At 38.8% G+C, this 17,671-nt stretch overlaps 1 pseudogene; it reads right to left on the reverse strand.

The window, feature by feature from the left end:
* Positions 1-1,672: 1,672 nt before the first annotated feature.
* LOC114323987 (aspartic proteinase 36-like) overlaps positions 1,673-17,671 on the reverse strand; it is a 29,122-nt pseudogene continuing 13,123 nt past the window's right edge.

Raw genomic sequence — 17,671 nt, forward strand, 5'->3', positions numbered from 1 at the left:
GAGAAAAAGTTCATGAGAAATGTCTTATATGCTAGTGTTGTGAGAGTTTAATAAATTATGAAGTTTGAATTAAACTTGGTGCATATGCAATTAGTTTGTTAGACAATTATTATTTTAATTTAAGCCTTGACCATTGGGTTGAAAGACATAAAGTGTCATGATATTTATAGAGAATTAAAGATTATACAATTGGTTATAGAAGAATTAATCATGTTAATATTATTGGTTGTATAATGTCGACTTTGGAAGTTGCTCAGATGATATATAGTGTCTATTACTAGTTACATTTTTTTTTTTATATGTATGCATGAGGTCTTGTTTCATGAAAGAGTTTCATAAAATCTTTTATAATTTTTCACTATACAAACATGTTTTAGAGTTCGACTTGTGTTATGTAATTAAAGAATTTTATTTCAGAGCTTGGAATTGTTAATTTCATCTCCAAACCTATAAAGATGTATTATGATATATGGTTTTAATTTTCTCTATGAAGAATAACAAAAACATTGATGGTGTTACATACATAATTTTAAAGTACTTCAGGATTAGAGAGTTGTTAAAGATGATATTATTTATGAGCACATGTTATAGAATGCATACTAGTTGATCCTCTAAATATAGGGCTTAGGCCAAATTTTAGTTTGCTAAATATATTGAGCATATGGGTACTTTACAGTTTTTTATGTGCTTGGTTAAAAAAAAATTTTACCCATGAATGTTATCTATGGTGTATTTCAGTTAATAAAGTTTAATGTGTTTATTCACATTTTGTTTATAGTTATGTGTGTATACATAAATGGTAACTGTTATGTATGTATTCGTCTTATATGAACTCTTACAGTTATATTTAAATTTTGAGATATAAAGATTGACACTTTAATTTAGAAATGTATAATGCTTTGGTTTAGAAGTGTATATGGATCCATAAAGTATGATGCTTGGTTTAAAGCATGAAAGACCTCGGTTTAGAGGAATAAAGGCTTCTTTTGGAAGTATAAAATGGAATAAAATTCCTTGCAGGGTCTTGTCAAGACCATACAGAGGACTGAATGTGGAATTAGCATGTTATATAATTTTTGGATCAATTATGCTGAAATTCCACACTACACTTTATCACATATAGGAATCCATGTTGGTGAGATATTAGTGTTTGTAATTGTGGAAGGTGTTATGTTGTTCAATAGCATAATTACCGCTACAGTTCGATATTAATAATTCTCATTGAACGGGATTCTGTGCTGAGATGTTTCTATTCTGAATTATATTTATGTGGCCACTAAAGTTGTTTAACCTGAGAGTCATTTTTTCTTAAATAAAATATTTTCTTAAAGTAGTGGTCAATGTTGCCTAAGTGGGAGAATGTAAGAATTTATTCTTAATTAGGCTGTCATTGACTATATTTTGTTTGGTTTGTGAAAAACGGGTTGAAAGTGATTCAAATAGATTGATTGGTATGAACCCAAAATTATTATTGTGATTCTTTAACTCTTAACATATACACACACATATAATTCTCAGCACACTCACAAAATTGCTCAATACACCCACACCCACATACATCCTCAATTCTATATTCTTCTATAATTCAATTTATGTTTAGGATTAATTTAATTAAACAACACTTAGTCTTAATAAATCTTGATTAACACATAATTAAATTAATCATAACTAATCACAAATCCCAACAGGCCATAGCCTTGCCAACAGGCCAGGAGCAGCTTGCAGCAGCAACCAGCAGCCTTAGCCAGCGTGCCGCAACCTTGGCCAGCAGCCGGCAAATGCTATAAGATACTAGACTGTAATAACCTATGATACTTTTAGGACACATTGGAATATTCTCATAAATAATTTGATTCAAACATACATTTTTCTTTTTTCAATTGAATAGCATGTTACACTCACAATTACATAGTAGTCTAATCTCAATTTTAGTGCATGTAGCACACCCTATCATTCAAAATATTCTTAAAATAATGGAGATGGGAGATTGAAACATCAAGTCAGATACTGTAAGGTACTTGAGAACAATAATTACTATTTTTGTTTTCACAATTTGAACATACATGCTAAAAAGCATAAAGAAAGAAATATTTCCAATGAACCAACATACAAGAGAATGACAAAGTAAAATCCAGAAACCAACCAAAAAACGTAGAAGTAACTAAGCAATATGCTATACTCACAATTGTATTTAGCCCACCCAATAGTCTGATTTTCGAGATCATACAAAACGAGCTTATTCGATAGAACCATATTTGCATTTGAGTGGAAAAATCACATGAATTACTACAGGAACAACTAATCACTCAACTCTTCTTTTTTTTCCCCCTCCCTTAATGCAAATGCAAATGCCATTGTCCATCAAATCAATAAGCTTGTTTGTAATCAAGGGTCTGCATCATTTTCAGTCCATAATATTCAGAGTGCATTGATCAAGAATATTATTTTACAAGAGATTTCAGAAGGATTACAAATAGTAATTGAAGAATAATATAAAAAGTTCTTGGGAATTCATCATTGAGAAACTAAGCTAGCATTTGGTTTAGTTTTGGAATTGTGATTCTCTTTTTGGAGTTGTGATTTGAGTGTGGAATTGCGAGTTGAGTTTTGAAAAGAGAAAATTTGTTTAGTTATGAGTTTTGAAAAGTGTTTTGAAAGGATTTTTTGAATTTTGAATTTTGAATTTTGAAAAGAATTTTGAATTTTGAGTTGTATTTTGAATTTTTTGGATTTATTTTTAAAAAATATTAAAAAATGTTTAAGAAATTTTTGTTTTTATTTTACATATATAATTTTTATTTAATTTTTTTTATTTTAAACATTTTATTTTATTTTGTAAATATTTTAATTTTTAATTTTAATATTTTAAACTCAAAACACAACTTCACACTCAAATTGTAACCAGACACATAACTTAAAACTCAATTCAAAAATTATTTTCAAAACTCATAACCAAACACATAATTCGAAACTCCACACTACTTTCAAACTGTTGGAAAGTAAGCTTGATAGCCACTACCCTAGACAGCCACCCTAGCCACCAAAAAATATGTGTTCAAAGATTGCTGAAGCATGAAAATTCAAAGATTGAAGGCTTAAAGTAAAAAAGAAGATTGTATTGTTGTTTATGTATTTAATGCCTTCATATCACTAGTTTTATCTATATATAGCTATTGTATTTTGAGATTTCAGTCTGTGGAGAGAAGAAGAAAAGAGTGTAAGAGTTAAGAAAGACAGAGAGTGTGTTTCTCCTTGTTCTATAATTCTCTCAAAAAAGTCTATTTGTTTGTCTCTAAATTTATCTCTCTGAATTTTATTTCAAGCTACCATAAGTAGTTTGAAGTCCTTCTCCCACCAACAGTGGAATCAAAGCACCAGGACGGCCTGTTTTTGCAAAAAAAAAAAATAGTAGAACAGAGCATCGTTTCAAATCTTGCCCCAAAAATCAAATTTGTTGAAATAAACTTTTGATCAAACCAGTGTGTAGGTCTCATCGAGACGATCACATTGCAAAAAATCACGTTGCAAATCGAGCCCCACAGAGTTCGCGCGCGCCTTCTGTCGCTGTCGTTACGTGCAGCAACGTGTCCACGCGCCTTCCCATGTCTTCTTCGCTTGGATTTGCAGAGTCTGACCCGTTTGACGTACGATCCGATCCATTAGACCAGATCCGAATCTATATTTAGGAGCTGACGTCAGTGACGATGTCATTGCTGACGTCAAGCTGAGCCGAGCCACAAGCCGAGTTGAACCAGAGGCCAAGCCAAGCCGAGCCTCAGCGGAGCCATGCCACCAAGCCGCAGACCGAGCTGAGCCAAGCCGCCACACCACTGACGTCACACTGACGTCATCTGATTTGAAAAAATTATCCGGTGCTTCTCAAAAGTTCTAGATTCTGCCGATCTGAGCCGTTCAAAAATTTTTTTTTTGCGAGATCTAAGCCGTTTGAAGTCCATTTTTGGTGATCTAATAGTGCTTTCCAACTATTTGGAGTATTCCGGACACATCTGTATGGTCAGAATTTGCAGATTTCTTAAATTCAGTCCATGGCCAACACAAACAATTTCTTTTAGCCCTAGTTTCCAAAACTCAGTAAGGAGAACTATGAAAATTGGAGTATTCAAATGCAAGTCCTACTAGCCTCACAAGATTTGTGGGAGTTAGTGGATCGAGGATATGACGAGCCAGCTACTCTCGAAGATGAAGGAAATTTAAATGAATCTCAGAAGACAGCGTTAAAAGATTCAAGGAAGAGAGATAAAAAGGCCTTGTATCTACTTTATCAAGGTATTGATGAGTCAAGCTTTGAGAAGATTTCAGCAGCAACAACCTCTAAAGAGGCATGAAGTATTCTTCGTAATTCACACCGTGGAATTGAGAAGATGATCAGAGTTCAACTCCAGGCGTTACATAACGAATTCAAGATGCTACACATGAATGAGAATGAGTCAATTTCTAAGTACTTCAACAAAACATTGACCATTGTTAATCAGATGAGAAGATATGAAGAGAAGATGGAATCTCTTCAAGTGATAGAGAAGATTCTATGATCACTCAGTCCCAAATTTGAGCACGTGGTTGTAGCAATAGAAGAGCCCAAGGATCTCAGTGCCATGACCACCGATGAATTGATGGGCACACTTGAGATTCATGAACAAATGATCAACAAAAAGACTCCCTCTAGTTCTCTAAAGCAAACTCTTCAATCAAAGCCGTCTTTCAGAGATGACAGAAATAAGCAAGGGGGGACATGACAAAGAAGCCGAGGAAGAGGTTGTGGTTACAATCACCGAAGTTCTGGTTTTCAAGGAAAAGGTGGAAGAGGTCCAGCCAGAGGAGGAAGAAGTCAACCACACTTTTGCTCCAAGAGGAAGATGAGGTGGTTACAACAAACGACCATGATTTGACAAAAGCAATGTTCAGTGCTACCATTGCCACAAGTTCAGGCATTACAACAATGAATGCCGAAGTAGAGCAACAACAGAAGCCGGAGAGCAAGTAAATTTTGCCGAAACAAACAAAGTTGGACCTACAATCCTGTTTGTTCACCTTGGAGATACTAAAAACCAAAACAATGTTTGGAATCTAGACTCGGGAGCCAGTAATCATATGTGTGGTAAAAGAGAGTTGTTCGTCGAGCTTGACGAGACTGTACAAGCACAAGTCTCATTCAGTGATTCTTCAAAGACTCCAGTGAAAGGAAGAGGCAATATTTTGATCAAGCTCAAGAATGGAGATCATGATTACATCTCCAATGTTTATTATGTTCCTGCCATGAAGAACAACATTTTGAGTATGAAACAACTCCTAGAGAAAGGATACCACATCAGCATGAAAGATTGTCATCTTACCATCAAAGACAATCATGGTAATTTAATCGCTCAGGTGAGAATGTCCAAGAATCGGATGTTTGCATTGAACATCCAACATGATGCTACGAAGTATTTAAGTGCCATCATCAAAGACAAAGACTGGGTATGGCATTTGAGGTTTGGACATCTCAACTTTGGAAGCTTGAAGCTATTGTCAAGCAAGAACATGGTGAAAGGGCTCCTTCATATTGCTCATGCTAATGAAGTCTGTGAAAGTTGCATTCTTGGCAAGCATCACAGAACTAGCTTTACTAAAGAAGTGAAGTGGAGAGCAACAAAGCCGCTGGAGCTAGTGCACACTGATGTGTGTGGTCCATTGAAGCGAATGTCAAATTGACAGAATAGATATTTTCTCACCTTCATTGATGATTATATTTGGAAAACATGGGTGTATTTTCTTAAAAGAAAGTCAGAGGTGTTCAGTATCTTCAAAGAATTCAAAATTTTTGTAGAAAAGCAAAGCGGCTACTACATCAAGACATTGCGGTCAGATCAAGGTGGAGAATATACGTCAGATGCTTTCGAGAATTATTGCAAAGAGCATGGAATCAAGCATCAAACAACACCATCCTATACGCCACAGCTGAATGGTGTTGCTAAAAGGAAAAATCGCACAACCTTAGATATGGCAAGGAACATGTTGAAAGGAAAAGGATTGCCCAAGCAATTTTGGGCTGAAGCCGTATCATGTGTTGTGTATCTACTAAATAGATGCCCAACCAGGAGCCTTGACTCTATGACTCCAGAAGAGGCTTGGAGTTCACATAAGCCAAGTGTCAACCATCTCAAAATATTTGGGTGTGTTGCGTACACCAAGATTCCAGAAGCAAGAAGAACCAAGCTCGATGATAAGGGAGAAAAATGTATCCTTGTCGGATATGGAGACAGAACAATGGGATACAAGTTGTATAATCCCATTACCAGAAAGGTGATCATGAGTAGATATGTGATGTATGAAGAAGAAGAAGCTTGGAACTGGAATCAAGATGAAGTTGTTAAAGATGCAGAACTCATTCTTGAAGATGAAACATCAAAAGCTCTAGTTGAAATCACAAGAGAAGTTCAAGATGAGCCACAAACTCTTCCACATAGAATACCTACACCTAGATCGTCAGTTTCTCACAGAAGTGATGCATCATCATCATCATCATCATCATCATCATCAGATGATAGTTTTTTCAAACAAACAAGACCAATGAGAAATTTATAGGAGATATATGAAGCTACAGAAGAAGAAGATTTGAATTTGTTTTGCCTACTTGCAGATAGTGATCCACTTACTATCTCAGAAGCCATCCAAGAAGATAAATGGAAGAAAGCAATGGATGAAGAAATTCATGCCATTGAGAAAAATGATACATGGAAACTTACCATTCTACCGAAGGGGCACAAACCCATTGGAGTGAAATGGGTATACAAGACAAAGAGGAATACATAAGGCGAAGTGCAACGCTACAAGGCAAGATTAGTGGCAAAAGGTTACAAGCAGAGTGTCACGACCCTATTCCGCCCCCAGTAGAATGGTGCCGTGATGGCCAGTAATCTAAGATTACCAAAGGCCAACTTACAAGAGTTCACACACGATCAGAGTATATATGTATGGGGCTAACAAGTGCGGAAGCAATAGATTTAAATCTAATTAGTCCATAAGAGCTGTGCATAAGTCAAATGAAATGGCATACATCTTTACATAGCTTTAAAACTTGGATACAATAAAATGAAATACAAAATACATCTTGACCAAAAGGCTTCTCGAGCCATCATATGCAAAATACAAAGAAATGCAAGCTAAGAAACATGATCTTCAAGATGCTACAAAATGCGAATCCAAAACAAGTTGCAAAGCACATCTAAGCGTCACCGCCGTCCTGCTCATCACCTACATATATATAGAGAGGGTGAGCTTGGATACTCAGTGAATGGTACAAGTAATAAAGAGTTTGCATGAATAATATCCGAGATCTTTATCAAAGCGACACAAATTATATCTTGCACAAAATCAAAGGCAAAACAAGTTCATCTAACAAGTCTTTCAAGCTTCATCAATCAAAGTCTTTCAAGGCTTTCAAGTTTCAAGGGGTGACATTAACAAGGGTTGTGCTACAAATGCTTATAGTCCCCTAGCACGTACGGACTTTCAAAGGTTGTGCTACAAATGCTTATAGTCCCCTAGCACGTACGGACTTTCAAAGGTGTTATCCAAAACAAGACTAACACTTGATACACAAACAGGGGTAATCATTCATGCTTAGCAAATACTTTTCCAAAACAAAGCAAACAAGGCTTTATCAAAACTTTATAACATAACTTTATTAAAAATACCACTCACATAGTTCTTCAACGTCGGGGTCAAGCGAGAGTCCAAGTCCTACAAACACATGGCAAAGTCTATTGAATGCACTTTCAAACAAGCTTTACATGAATGCAAATGATCTCGGCATTCTTTCAAAACTAAGTCGAACCAAAACAAAACACTGTTCCTCATCTCGGGAAAACATAATGGGCACCAACCAGGTCTTGGCCGAGGTCCCACACTTCCTTGCCGAGGTGTGGTCCCAATGGCCACATTCAAGAAAATGAAGTCGGGAAAATCTGGGTTTCCCTTTCTTGAAGAACATGATCATGAAGAACATGGATGCAAAGATCATAACTTATCATTACAAAATCTGAGATTTCATGCTATGAATTCAAAAACATGGACCTGAGTACCCATACTCAAAGATTTCATGAAAACAAACACTAAAACATGAATCTCGATGCAAGTTTTCGGATCAAACAAGGCTTCTATTCAAGAACACATGAATATCACTTTCTCTTTCTAAAACCAAACTTTAAATCGATGCATGGTTTGCAGATCAGGTCCGATCATGCAATGCAGCTAGATGATCAATAAGAACAACAAGAGTAGATTAAGATTCTAACCTCAAGGCACGAATCTAACGGCTCAAGGTGTGAAGATCAAGCTTGGAGAATCTATTCCTCCTCTAAGAACTCCTTCTCCTTCTTCTTGGAGAATTTATTCCTCCTCTAAGAACTCCTTCTCCTTCTTCTAGAGCTTCTCTCTCCTCAAGAACAAAGGCATACAACAAAATGATACATTTCTAGGTCTGCTGGCTGGCTTAACACTCAGCCAGGACACGTGGCACTACCAGGTTGGTTCTCCTCAAAAAGGTAGCTGAGTGAAAAGACAAGACTATGACAAAGTGTGTTCAACAAGCAAGATGGTATAGGCACTCCGGCAGGTAATGATCTCGGCTAAGAACAAGGCATCGGCAAGTAGGGGAACAATGATCTTGGCTAGAAAGGACAACACTTGATCTAGCTGTGCCACACCTTGGCCTAGATGTGCCACACCTCGATCTAGGTCATACCGCTCCAAGACAAGATCACTTAGGTGCAAAGGTAACATCTCGGCCTAGATAATGCACATCTCGGCCTTGGTGATGAACACCTCGGCCTAGATAATGACATCTCGGCCAATATGTCAGGGCGAAGGTGGAGGTCAAACAAAGTGGTTCCAACATAATTCTAGACTAAAGATGACCTCGGCTAAACTCACACCAAGCAAGGTACGAAACATGCAAGAAACACTTAAGCAAAACAAATCAAGGTTTGCAAAATGCAACATATCAAGACAAGATCATGTAATATATGCAAGCATGACTAGAGTAGAGTGAGGGTTGTTACATCCTACCCTCCTTAAAGAAGTTTGGTCCCCAAACTTAAATTACCTTGCTTTACAAATAACCCCGGATAACGGATTTTCATTTCTTCTTCCATTTCCCATGTAGCATCCTTGTCGTAATGCTCTTTCCATTCAATTTTCAGCATTGGTATAGATTTGTTCCTCAACTGTTTCACTTGTCTGTCAATAATTTTCATCGGCCTCTCCTCGTAGCCTAACTCGTCATTGACCACAATCCCGGTAGAATCAATTACATGCAGTGGATCCCGAATATACTTCCTCAACATTGAAATGTGGAACACATTGTGGACTTGACTTAGTTCCGGTGGTAAAGCAAGTCCATAGGCAGCTCGGTTAACTTTCTCAAGTATTTCAAACGGCCCGATGTAACGAGGTGCTAGCTTACCTTTCTTCCCAAATCTGGAAACTCCTTTCATTGGTGAAACCTTCAGGAATACATGATCCCCAACTTCAAATTCCAACTCTCTTCTTCGCTGGTCGGCATAACTTTTCTGTCGACTCTGAGCAGTTTTGATCCTTTGTCGAATGAGCTTAATCTTCTCGGTTGTAACTTGAACTAGCTTAGGACCAATCAAAGCTTTATCTCCCACTTCAGTCCAACATATCGGCGATCTGCACTTCCTTCCATACAAAGCTTTGTACGGTGCCATGCCAATGCTAGCTTGGTAACTGTTAACGGTAGATGTACTTCCCAGCTTCCCTTGAAATCTAACACACATAGTCTGAGCATATCTTCGAGTGTCTGAATCGTTCTCTCTGTTTGTCCATCAGTCTGGGGATGAAAAGTTGTGCTAAACTTCAACTCGGTTCCCAAGGCTCTCTGCAAACTCTGCCAAAATCTAGAAATAAACTTCAGATCTCGGTCTGACGCAATGGACATCGGCACTCCATGAAGTCTCGCAATCTCGTTCATATACAGTACAGCAAGTCAGTCAGCATTGAATGTAGTCTGAACAGGCAAGAATATTGCTGACTTGGTTAATCTGTCAATGATAACCCAAATTGAATCCATGCCTTTTCATGTCCTCGGCATACCAACCACAAAGTCCATGGAGATGTGTTCCCATTTCCACTCAGGAATCGGCAAAGGTTGAAGTAGCCCTGCTGGCCTCTGGTGTTCTGCTTTCACTTGTTGACAATGTAAGCATTGAGATACAAACTCGGCTATTTCTCTTTTCATATTCGGCCACCAAAAAGTTTGTTTCACATCTTGATACATCTTAGTGTTCCCTGGATGAACAGCAAATCTGGAACCATGAGATTCTTGCAGAATCTTCCTTTTCAACTCTGGGATGTCGGCTACGCACAATCTTCCTTCAAACTTAAGTACTTGATCTTCAATAATGTACCCTGACCTCGGCTTAGTGACAATCACATCGGCAACTTTCTTGAAGAATCCGTCTTCCATTTGTCTGGCCTTCATTTCCTCTATAACGGTCGGTTCCACTGAAATCATGGTTAAGCATGCCAGGCTTCCAACTAATTTTCTGCTCAGTGCATCGGCTACTAAGTTTGCTTTACCTGGGTGATACTGAATTTGCATGTCGTAGTCTTTCAATAACTCAAGCCATCTTCTCTGCCTCAAATTTAACTACTTTTGAGTGAATAAGTACTTTAAACTCTGATGGTCTGTGAAAACTTGACAAGAAGCCCCATACAAGTGATGTCGCCAAATCTTCAAAGCAAACACCACGGCTACTAGCTCTAAATCATGGGTAGGATAATTCTTTTCGTGAGGTTTCAACTGACGGGATGCATACGCTATAACCTTGCCTCCTTGCATTAACATGCAACCCAATCCCTTATGTGAAGCATCACTATAGATCTGAAATTCTTCTTTATCTGACGGTAGTATGAGTATCGGTGCTGTAACTAATCTCGTCTTTAACTCCCGAAAAGCTGATTCCCTATCCTCGGTCCATTCATACGCCACTCCTTTCTGAGTTAGTTGTGTCAGTGGTATTGTAATCCTTGAGAAATCCTTCACAAACTTCCTGTAATAGCCGGCCAAACTCAGAAAGCTGCGAACCTCGGACACATTAGTCGGCGTCGGCCAATTCACGACGGCTTCAATCTTACTTGGATCAACAGAGATTCCTTCTTCATTAATCACATGGCCCAAAAATGAAATGCTGGAAAGCCAAAATTCACACTTGCTAAGCTTGGCATATAATTTCCTGTCTCTTAGGATCTGTAAGGCTAGTCTCAAATGCTGCTCATGCTCATCACCACTCTTGGAATAGATCAGTATGTCGTCGATGAAAACAACCACGAACTCGTCTAGGTACGGCTTAAAAACTTTGTTCATCAAATCCATGAATGCGGCAGGGGCGTTGGTCACTCCGAAAGGCATCACCAAAAATTCGTAGTGGCCATACCTTGTCTGAAAAGCAGTCTTCTCGACATCCTCGGCCTTAACTTTCAGCTAATGGTAGCCCGACCTCAGATCAATCTTAGAAAAGACCCGTGCCCCTTGTAGTTGATCAAGTAAATCATCAATCCTCGGCAATGGATATTTATTCTTAATAGTCACCTTATTTAGTTCTCGGTAGTCGATACAAAGACGAAGTGTACCATCCTTTTTCTTGACAAATAAAACTGGTGCTCCCCAGGGTGAAGTGCTTGGCCTAACAAATCCCTTGTCCAACAATTCTTGTAATTGTAGTTTCAGTTCCTTGAGTTCGGCTAGGGCCATTCTATAGGGTGTTTTGGAGATAGGTTGGGTTCCTGACATAACATCAATCGTAAATTCTATTTCCCTATCCACTGACTGGCCAGGCAATTCATTTGGAAAGACATCGAGGAATTCTCTAACTACTGGGATGTCGGCTAACTCAACATTTCCATTCAATTCACTTAGTATACTGCACATATAACCTTGACACCCCTTTTGGATCAACTTATAGGCTTTCATAGATGAGATTAAGTAAGGTGGGGGTACTACTCCTTCACCTTGGAAAATGACCTCGGCTTGGTTTAGGGGTTTCAATGTGACACTCTTTGAAACACAATTAATAGATGCATGATTCGTTACTAACCAGTTGATTCCTAATATGATATCAAAGTGAGTCATTCTTAACGGCATTAAATCAACTAATAATTCTACGCCTTCAATCACAACGACACACGCCCTATAAATGGATGCAACAATCATAGTTCTCCCAGATGGAGTAGACACATATAACACATAATCAATGGGTTCTTGTTCTCTATTTAACTTCTCAGCAAACTTAGCAGATACAAATGAATGTGTAGAACCCGAATCAATCAATATGTATGCATCTTGAGAGCAGATTGGGAGTATACCTGACACGACTGTCTCAGCATTCTGAGTGTCTCCTGGTACCAGTGCAAAAACTCTACCCTGTCTCGTCTGGGCCCTCCCGATGTTATTTCTCTGTGCAGAGCCCGAGCTACTCCCATTCTTCCTACCATCATCAGTCCTTGCCTTCAGACAGTCTTTCACGCGATGACCCAGTTCGCCACATTCAAAACAGGCCCCTGATGCCCAACGGCAAACCCCGGAATGCGGTTTCCCACAACTTGCACACGTCGGCTTAGCATTACCTTCCTGGTTCGAGTTGCTGGAGCTGCCCACATTCGCTTTCTTCTTGGCGTTAAATGGAACTCGGCGATTATCATAGTTCTGTCTCTTCCGGTGGCTCTCTCTTGAATTCTGATATCGGTTCAGGTTAGCTTCTACGAGGATGGCCTTGTCTAATACTTCAGCATAAGTCGGCATGTTGAGCATGTTAACTCGATCTTGTATCGGCCCACGAAGACCACTTTCAAACTTCCTAGCTTTTCTATATTCATCATCGACCATGTGGGGCGCATATCTCGCCAGCTGGGTAAAAACACGGTCATATTCTACCACTGTCCTGCTACCTTGTGTTAGAGTCTGGAACTCTGTAGTCTTGCGGTCTCGAACGCAAAGGGGAAAGGGTTTGTTGTAGAACAATTCCAAAAATCTGGCCCAAGTCAAACCTAGGTTACCTTCCCTGGTCATCATCCACCATCTTCGTGCGTCGTCGTCTAACGTGAATGTTGCTAATGACACCTTCTGGGCGTCGGTGCTGAGAAAAATCTCAAATAACTTCTCCATTTCCAAAACCCATGCTTCGGCTTTCATCGGTTCAATACCCCCAGAGAATCTCGGCGGTTTTATTTTCTTAAACTCTCGGATCAGGGCTATGGTGCCGTCCCCATATAAAGCTTGCTGTGGAGGCACTTGCGACGCTGGAGGGGGTGGAGATGGAACTGCATGTCGGCCGTTTGTCTGTTCGGCCTGTGTAGAAGTGGTACTAGTGTCTTGTGGCCTAGGTTGTCTCAACTCACGGACCAAACCTTTGACCAATCTCTCTAATCTGTCCAATCTGTCTTCAGAATGATCTCGGCCAACTGGTGGTCTACCCCTCCTCATGATGCTAAGAGTATGCAAAATGTGACTTTAAAACAAAACGATCAAACAATATGCATGCAAATAACAAATAATCACGCCGAGATGATGCACACATTGTCAAGTAGCAAGCATTATGATGCAATCCTAACATCAATTCTAAGGGAAATCCTATGCTCTTTAGGACTTGAAGTGTGTGAGTAACGTACTGATACCAATCTGTCACGACCCCATTCCACCCCTAGTAGAATGGTGCCGTGATGGCCAGTAATCCGAGATTACCAAAGGCCAACTTACAAGAGTTTACACATGATCAGAGTATATATGTATGGGGCTAACAAGTGCGGAAGTAATAGATTTAAATCTAATTAGTCCATAAGAGCTGTGCATAAGTCAAATAAAATGGCATACATCTTTACATAGCTTTACAACTTGGATACAATAAAATGAAATACAAAATACATCTTGACCAAAAGGCTTCTCGAGCCATCATATGAAAAATACAAAGAAATGCAAGCTAAGAAGCATGATCTTCAAGATGCTACAAAATGCGAATCCAAAACAAGTTGCGAAGTACATCTAGGCGTCACCGCCGTCCTGCTCATCACCTACATATATATAGAGAGGGTGAGCTTGGATACTCAGTGAATGGTACAAGTAATAAAGAGTTTGCATGAATAATATCCGAGATCTTTATCAAAGCGACACACATTATATCTTGCACAAAATCAAAGGCAAAACAAGTTCATCTAACAAGTCTTTCAAGCTTCATCAATCAAAGTCTTTCAAGGCTTTCAAGTTTCAAGGGGTGACATTAACAAGGGTTGTGCTACAAATGTTTATAGTCCCCTAGCATGTACGGACTTTCAAAGGTTGTGCTACAAATGCTTATAGTCCCCTAGCACGTACGGACTTTCAAAGGTTGTGCTATAAATGCTTATAGTCCCTTAGCACATACGGACTTTCAAAGGTGTTATCCAAAACAAGACTAACACTTGATACACAAATAGGGGTAATCATTCATGCTTAGCAAATACTTTTCCAAAACAAAGCAAACAAGGCTTTATCAAAACTTTATAACATACTTTTATTAAAAATACCACTCACATAGTTCTTCAACGCCGGGGTCAAGCAAGAGTCTAAGTCCTACAAACACATGGAAAAGTCTATTGAATGCACTTTCAAACAAGCTTTACATGAATGCAAATGATCTCGGCATTCCTTCAAAACTAAGTCGAACCAAAACAAAACACTGTTCCTTATCTTGGGAAAATATAATGGGCACCAACCAGGTCTTGGCCGAGGTCCCACCCTTCCTTGCCGAGGTGTGGTCCCGATGGCCACATTCAAGGAAATGAAGTCGGGAAAATCTGGGTTTCCCTTTCTTGAAGAACATGATCATGAAGAACATGGATGCAAAGATCATAACTTATCATTACAAAATCTGAGATTTCATGCTATGAATTCAAAAACATGGACCTGGGTACCCATACTCGAAGATTTCATGAAAACAAACACTAAAACATGAATCTTGATGCAAGCTTTCGGATCAAACAAGGCTTCTATTCAAGAACACATGAATATCACTTTCTCTTTCTAAAACCAAACTTTAAATCGATGCATGGTTTGCAGATCAGGTCCGATCATGCAATGCAGCTAGATGATCAATAAGAACAACAAGAGTAGATTAAGATTCTAATCTCAAGGCACGAATCTAACGGCTCAAGGTGTGAAGATCAAGCTCGGAGAATCTATTCCTCCTCTAAGAACTCCTTCTCCTTCTTCTAGAGCTTCTCTCTCCTCAAGGACAAAGACATACAACAAAATGATACATTTCTAGGTCTGCTGGCTGACTTAACACTCAGCTGGGACACGTGGCACTACCGAGTTGGTTCTCCTCAAAAAGGTTGCTGAGTGAAAAGACAAGACTATGACAAAGTGTGTTCAACAAGCAAGATGGTATAGGCACTCCGGCAGGTAATGATCTCGGCTAAGAACAAGGCATCGGCAAGTAGGGGAACAATGATCTCGGCTAGGAAGGACAACACTTGACCTAGCTGTGCCACACCTTGGCCTAGATGTGCCACACCTCGGTCTATGTCGTACCGCTCCAGGACAAGATCACTTAGGTGCAAAGGTAACATCTCGGTCTAGATAATGCACATCTCGGCCTTGGTGATGAACACCTCAGTCTAGATAATGACATCTCGGCCAATATGTCAGGGCAAAGGTGGAGGTCAAACAAAGTGGTTCCAACATAATTCTAGACTAAAGATGACCTCGGCTAAACTCACACCAAGCAAGGTACGAAACATGCAAGAAACACTTAAGCAAAACAAATCAAGGTTTGCAAAATGCAACATATCAAGACAAGATCATGTAATATATGCAAGCATGACTAGAGTAGAGTGAGGGTTGTTACACAGAGAGCTGGAATTGATTATGGAGAGGTGTTTGCTCTAGTTACCCAGTTGGAGACTATCAGGCTAATGATTTCTTTGGCTGCCCAGCACAAGTGGCAGATCTATCAACTTGATGTGAAATCTGTATTTCTTAATGGTTTTCTTGAAGAAGAAATCTATATTGAACAACCTTCGGGGTATGTTCAGAATGGGCATGAAAACAAAGTATACAAATTGAAGAAAGCACTTTATGGATTGAAGCAAGCTCCGCGTGCATGGAATACTAGAATTGATCAGTATTTTCGTGACAATGGTTTTGAAAAATGCCCATATGAGCACGCACTATATTTGAAGAAGGAAGCTGATGAAAGCATGTTGCTTGCTTGTCTTTATGTTGATGATCTAATTTTCACCGGAAACAATCCAGCCATGTTCAAAGAATTTAAAAGAAGCATGGTTCAAGAATTTGAAATGACAGATATTGGATTGATAGCTCATTTTCTTGGCATTCAAGTGGCACAAAGAAAAGATGGAATTTTTATTTCTCAAAGTGGCTATGCCAAGGAAATTCTCAAAAGATATGGAATGGAGAATTGTAATCCAGTGAACACTCTTGTAGACAGTGGAGTGGAGTTCAAAAAAGGTACAAAGGCAAGGTATGTGGATCCAACTTATTTCAAGAGCTTAGTTGGAAGTCTTCGCTATCTTACTTGCACCAGGCCAAACATACTCTATAGAGTAGGATTGATTAGCAGATATATGGAAACACCAGATCAAACACACCTTTATGTAGCAAAGAGCATTCTTTACTACATCAAAGGTACAGTCGATGATGGTTTATTCTATAAATCGACCGTTAATTTCAGTCTAGTTGGCTATTCAGATAGTGACTGGGGACGTGACTTAGATGAACGAAAGAGTACTACTAGGTTTGATTTCTTTATGGGAAATACGGTGTTCACTTGGTCGTCCAAGAAGCAAACTATTGTAACACTGTCAACTTGCGAAGCTGAGTATGTTACAGCCAACACAGCTGTGTGTCATGCAATTTGGTTAAGAAATATGCTGAAGCATTTAGGATTTCCACAAGAAAATCCTATTGAGATCTATGTTGATAATCGCTCAGCAATTGCATTAGCAAAGAACCCAGTTTATCATGAAAGAAGTAAGCATATTGATACCCGCTATCATTTCATCCGAGAGCATGTGAAAAAGAGAGAGGTGGAGTTACTTTCTTACAAATCTCAAGATCAGCTTGCAGATATTTTCACGAAGCCATTGAAAAAGGACCTGTTCAATAGAATGAAGATGATGCTTGGGATGAAACAACTTGGAGAATCAAGCTTAAAGGGGGATGTTGAAAAGTAAGCTTGATAGCCACCACCCTAGACAGCCACCCTAGCCACCAAAAAATCTGTGTTCAAGGATTGCTGAAGCATGAAAATTCAAAGATTGAAGGCTTAAAGTCAAAAAGAAGATTGTATTGTTGTATATGCATTTAATGCCTTCATATTACTAGTTTTATCTATATATAGCTATTGTATTTTGAGATTTCAGCCTGTGGAGAGAAAAAGAAAAGAGTGTAAGAGTTAAGAGAGACAGAGAGTGTGTTTCTCCTTGTTCTATAATTCTCTCAGAAAAGTCTGTTTGTTTGTCTTTGAATTTATCTCTCTGAATTTTATTTCAAGCTACCATAAGTAGTTTGAAGTCCCTCTCCACCAACACAAAACTCTACACTCAAATCATAACCAACACATAACAAAAAAATTTAAAAATTTAAAAATATATTTAT

Source organism: Camellia sinensis, chromosome 3, assembly GCF_055761805.1.
Source record: "Camellia sinensis isolate YWXY chromosome 3, ASM5576180v1, whole genome shotgun sequence".
Classification (NCBI taxonomy): domain Eukaryota; kingdom Viridiplantae; phylum Streptophyta; class Magnoliopsida; order Ericales; family Theaceae; genus Camellia; species Camellia sinensis.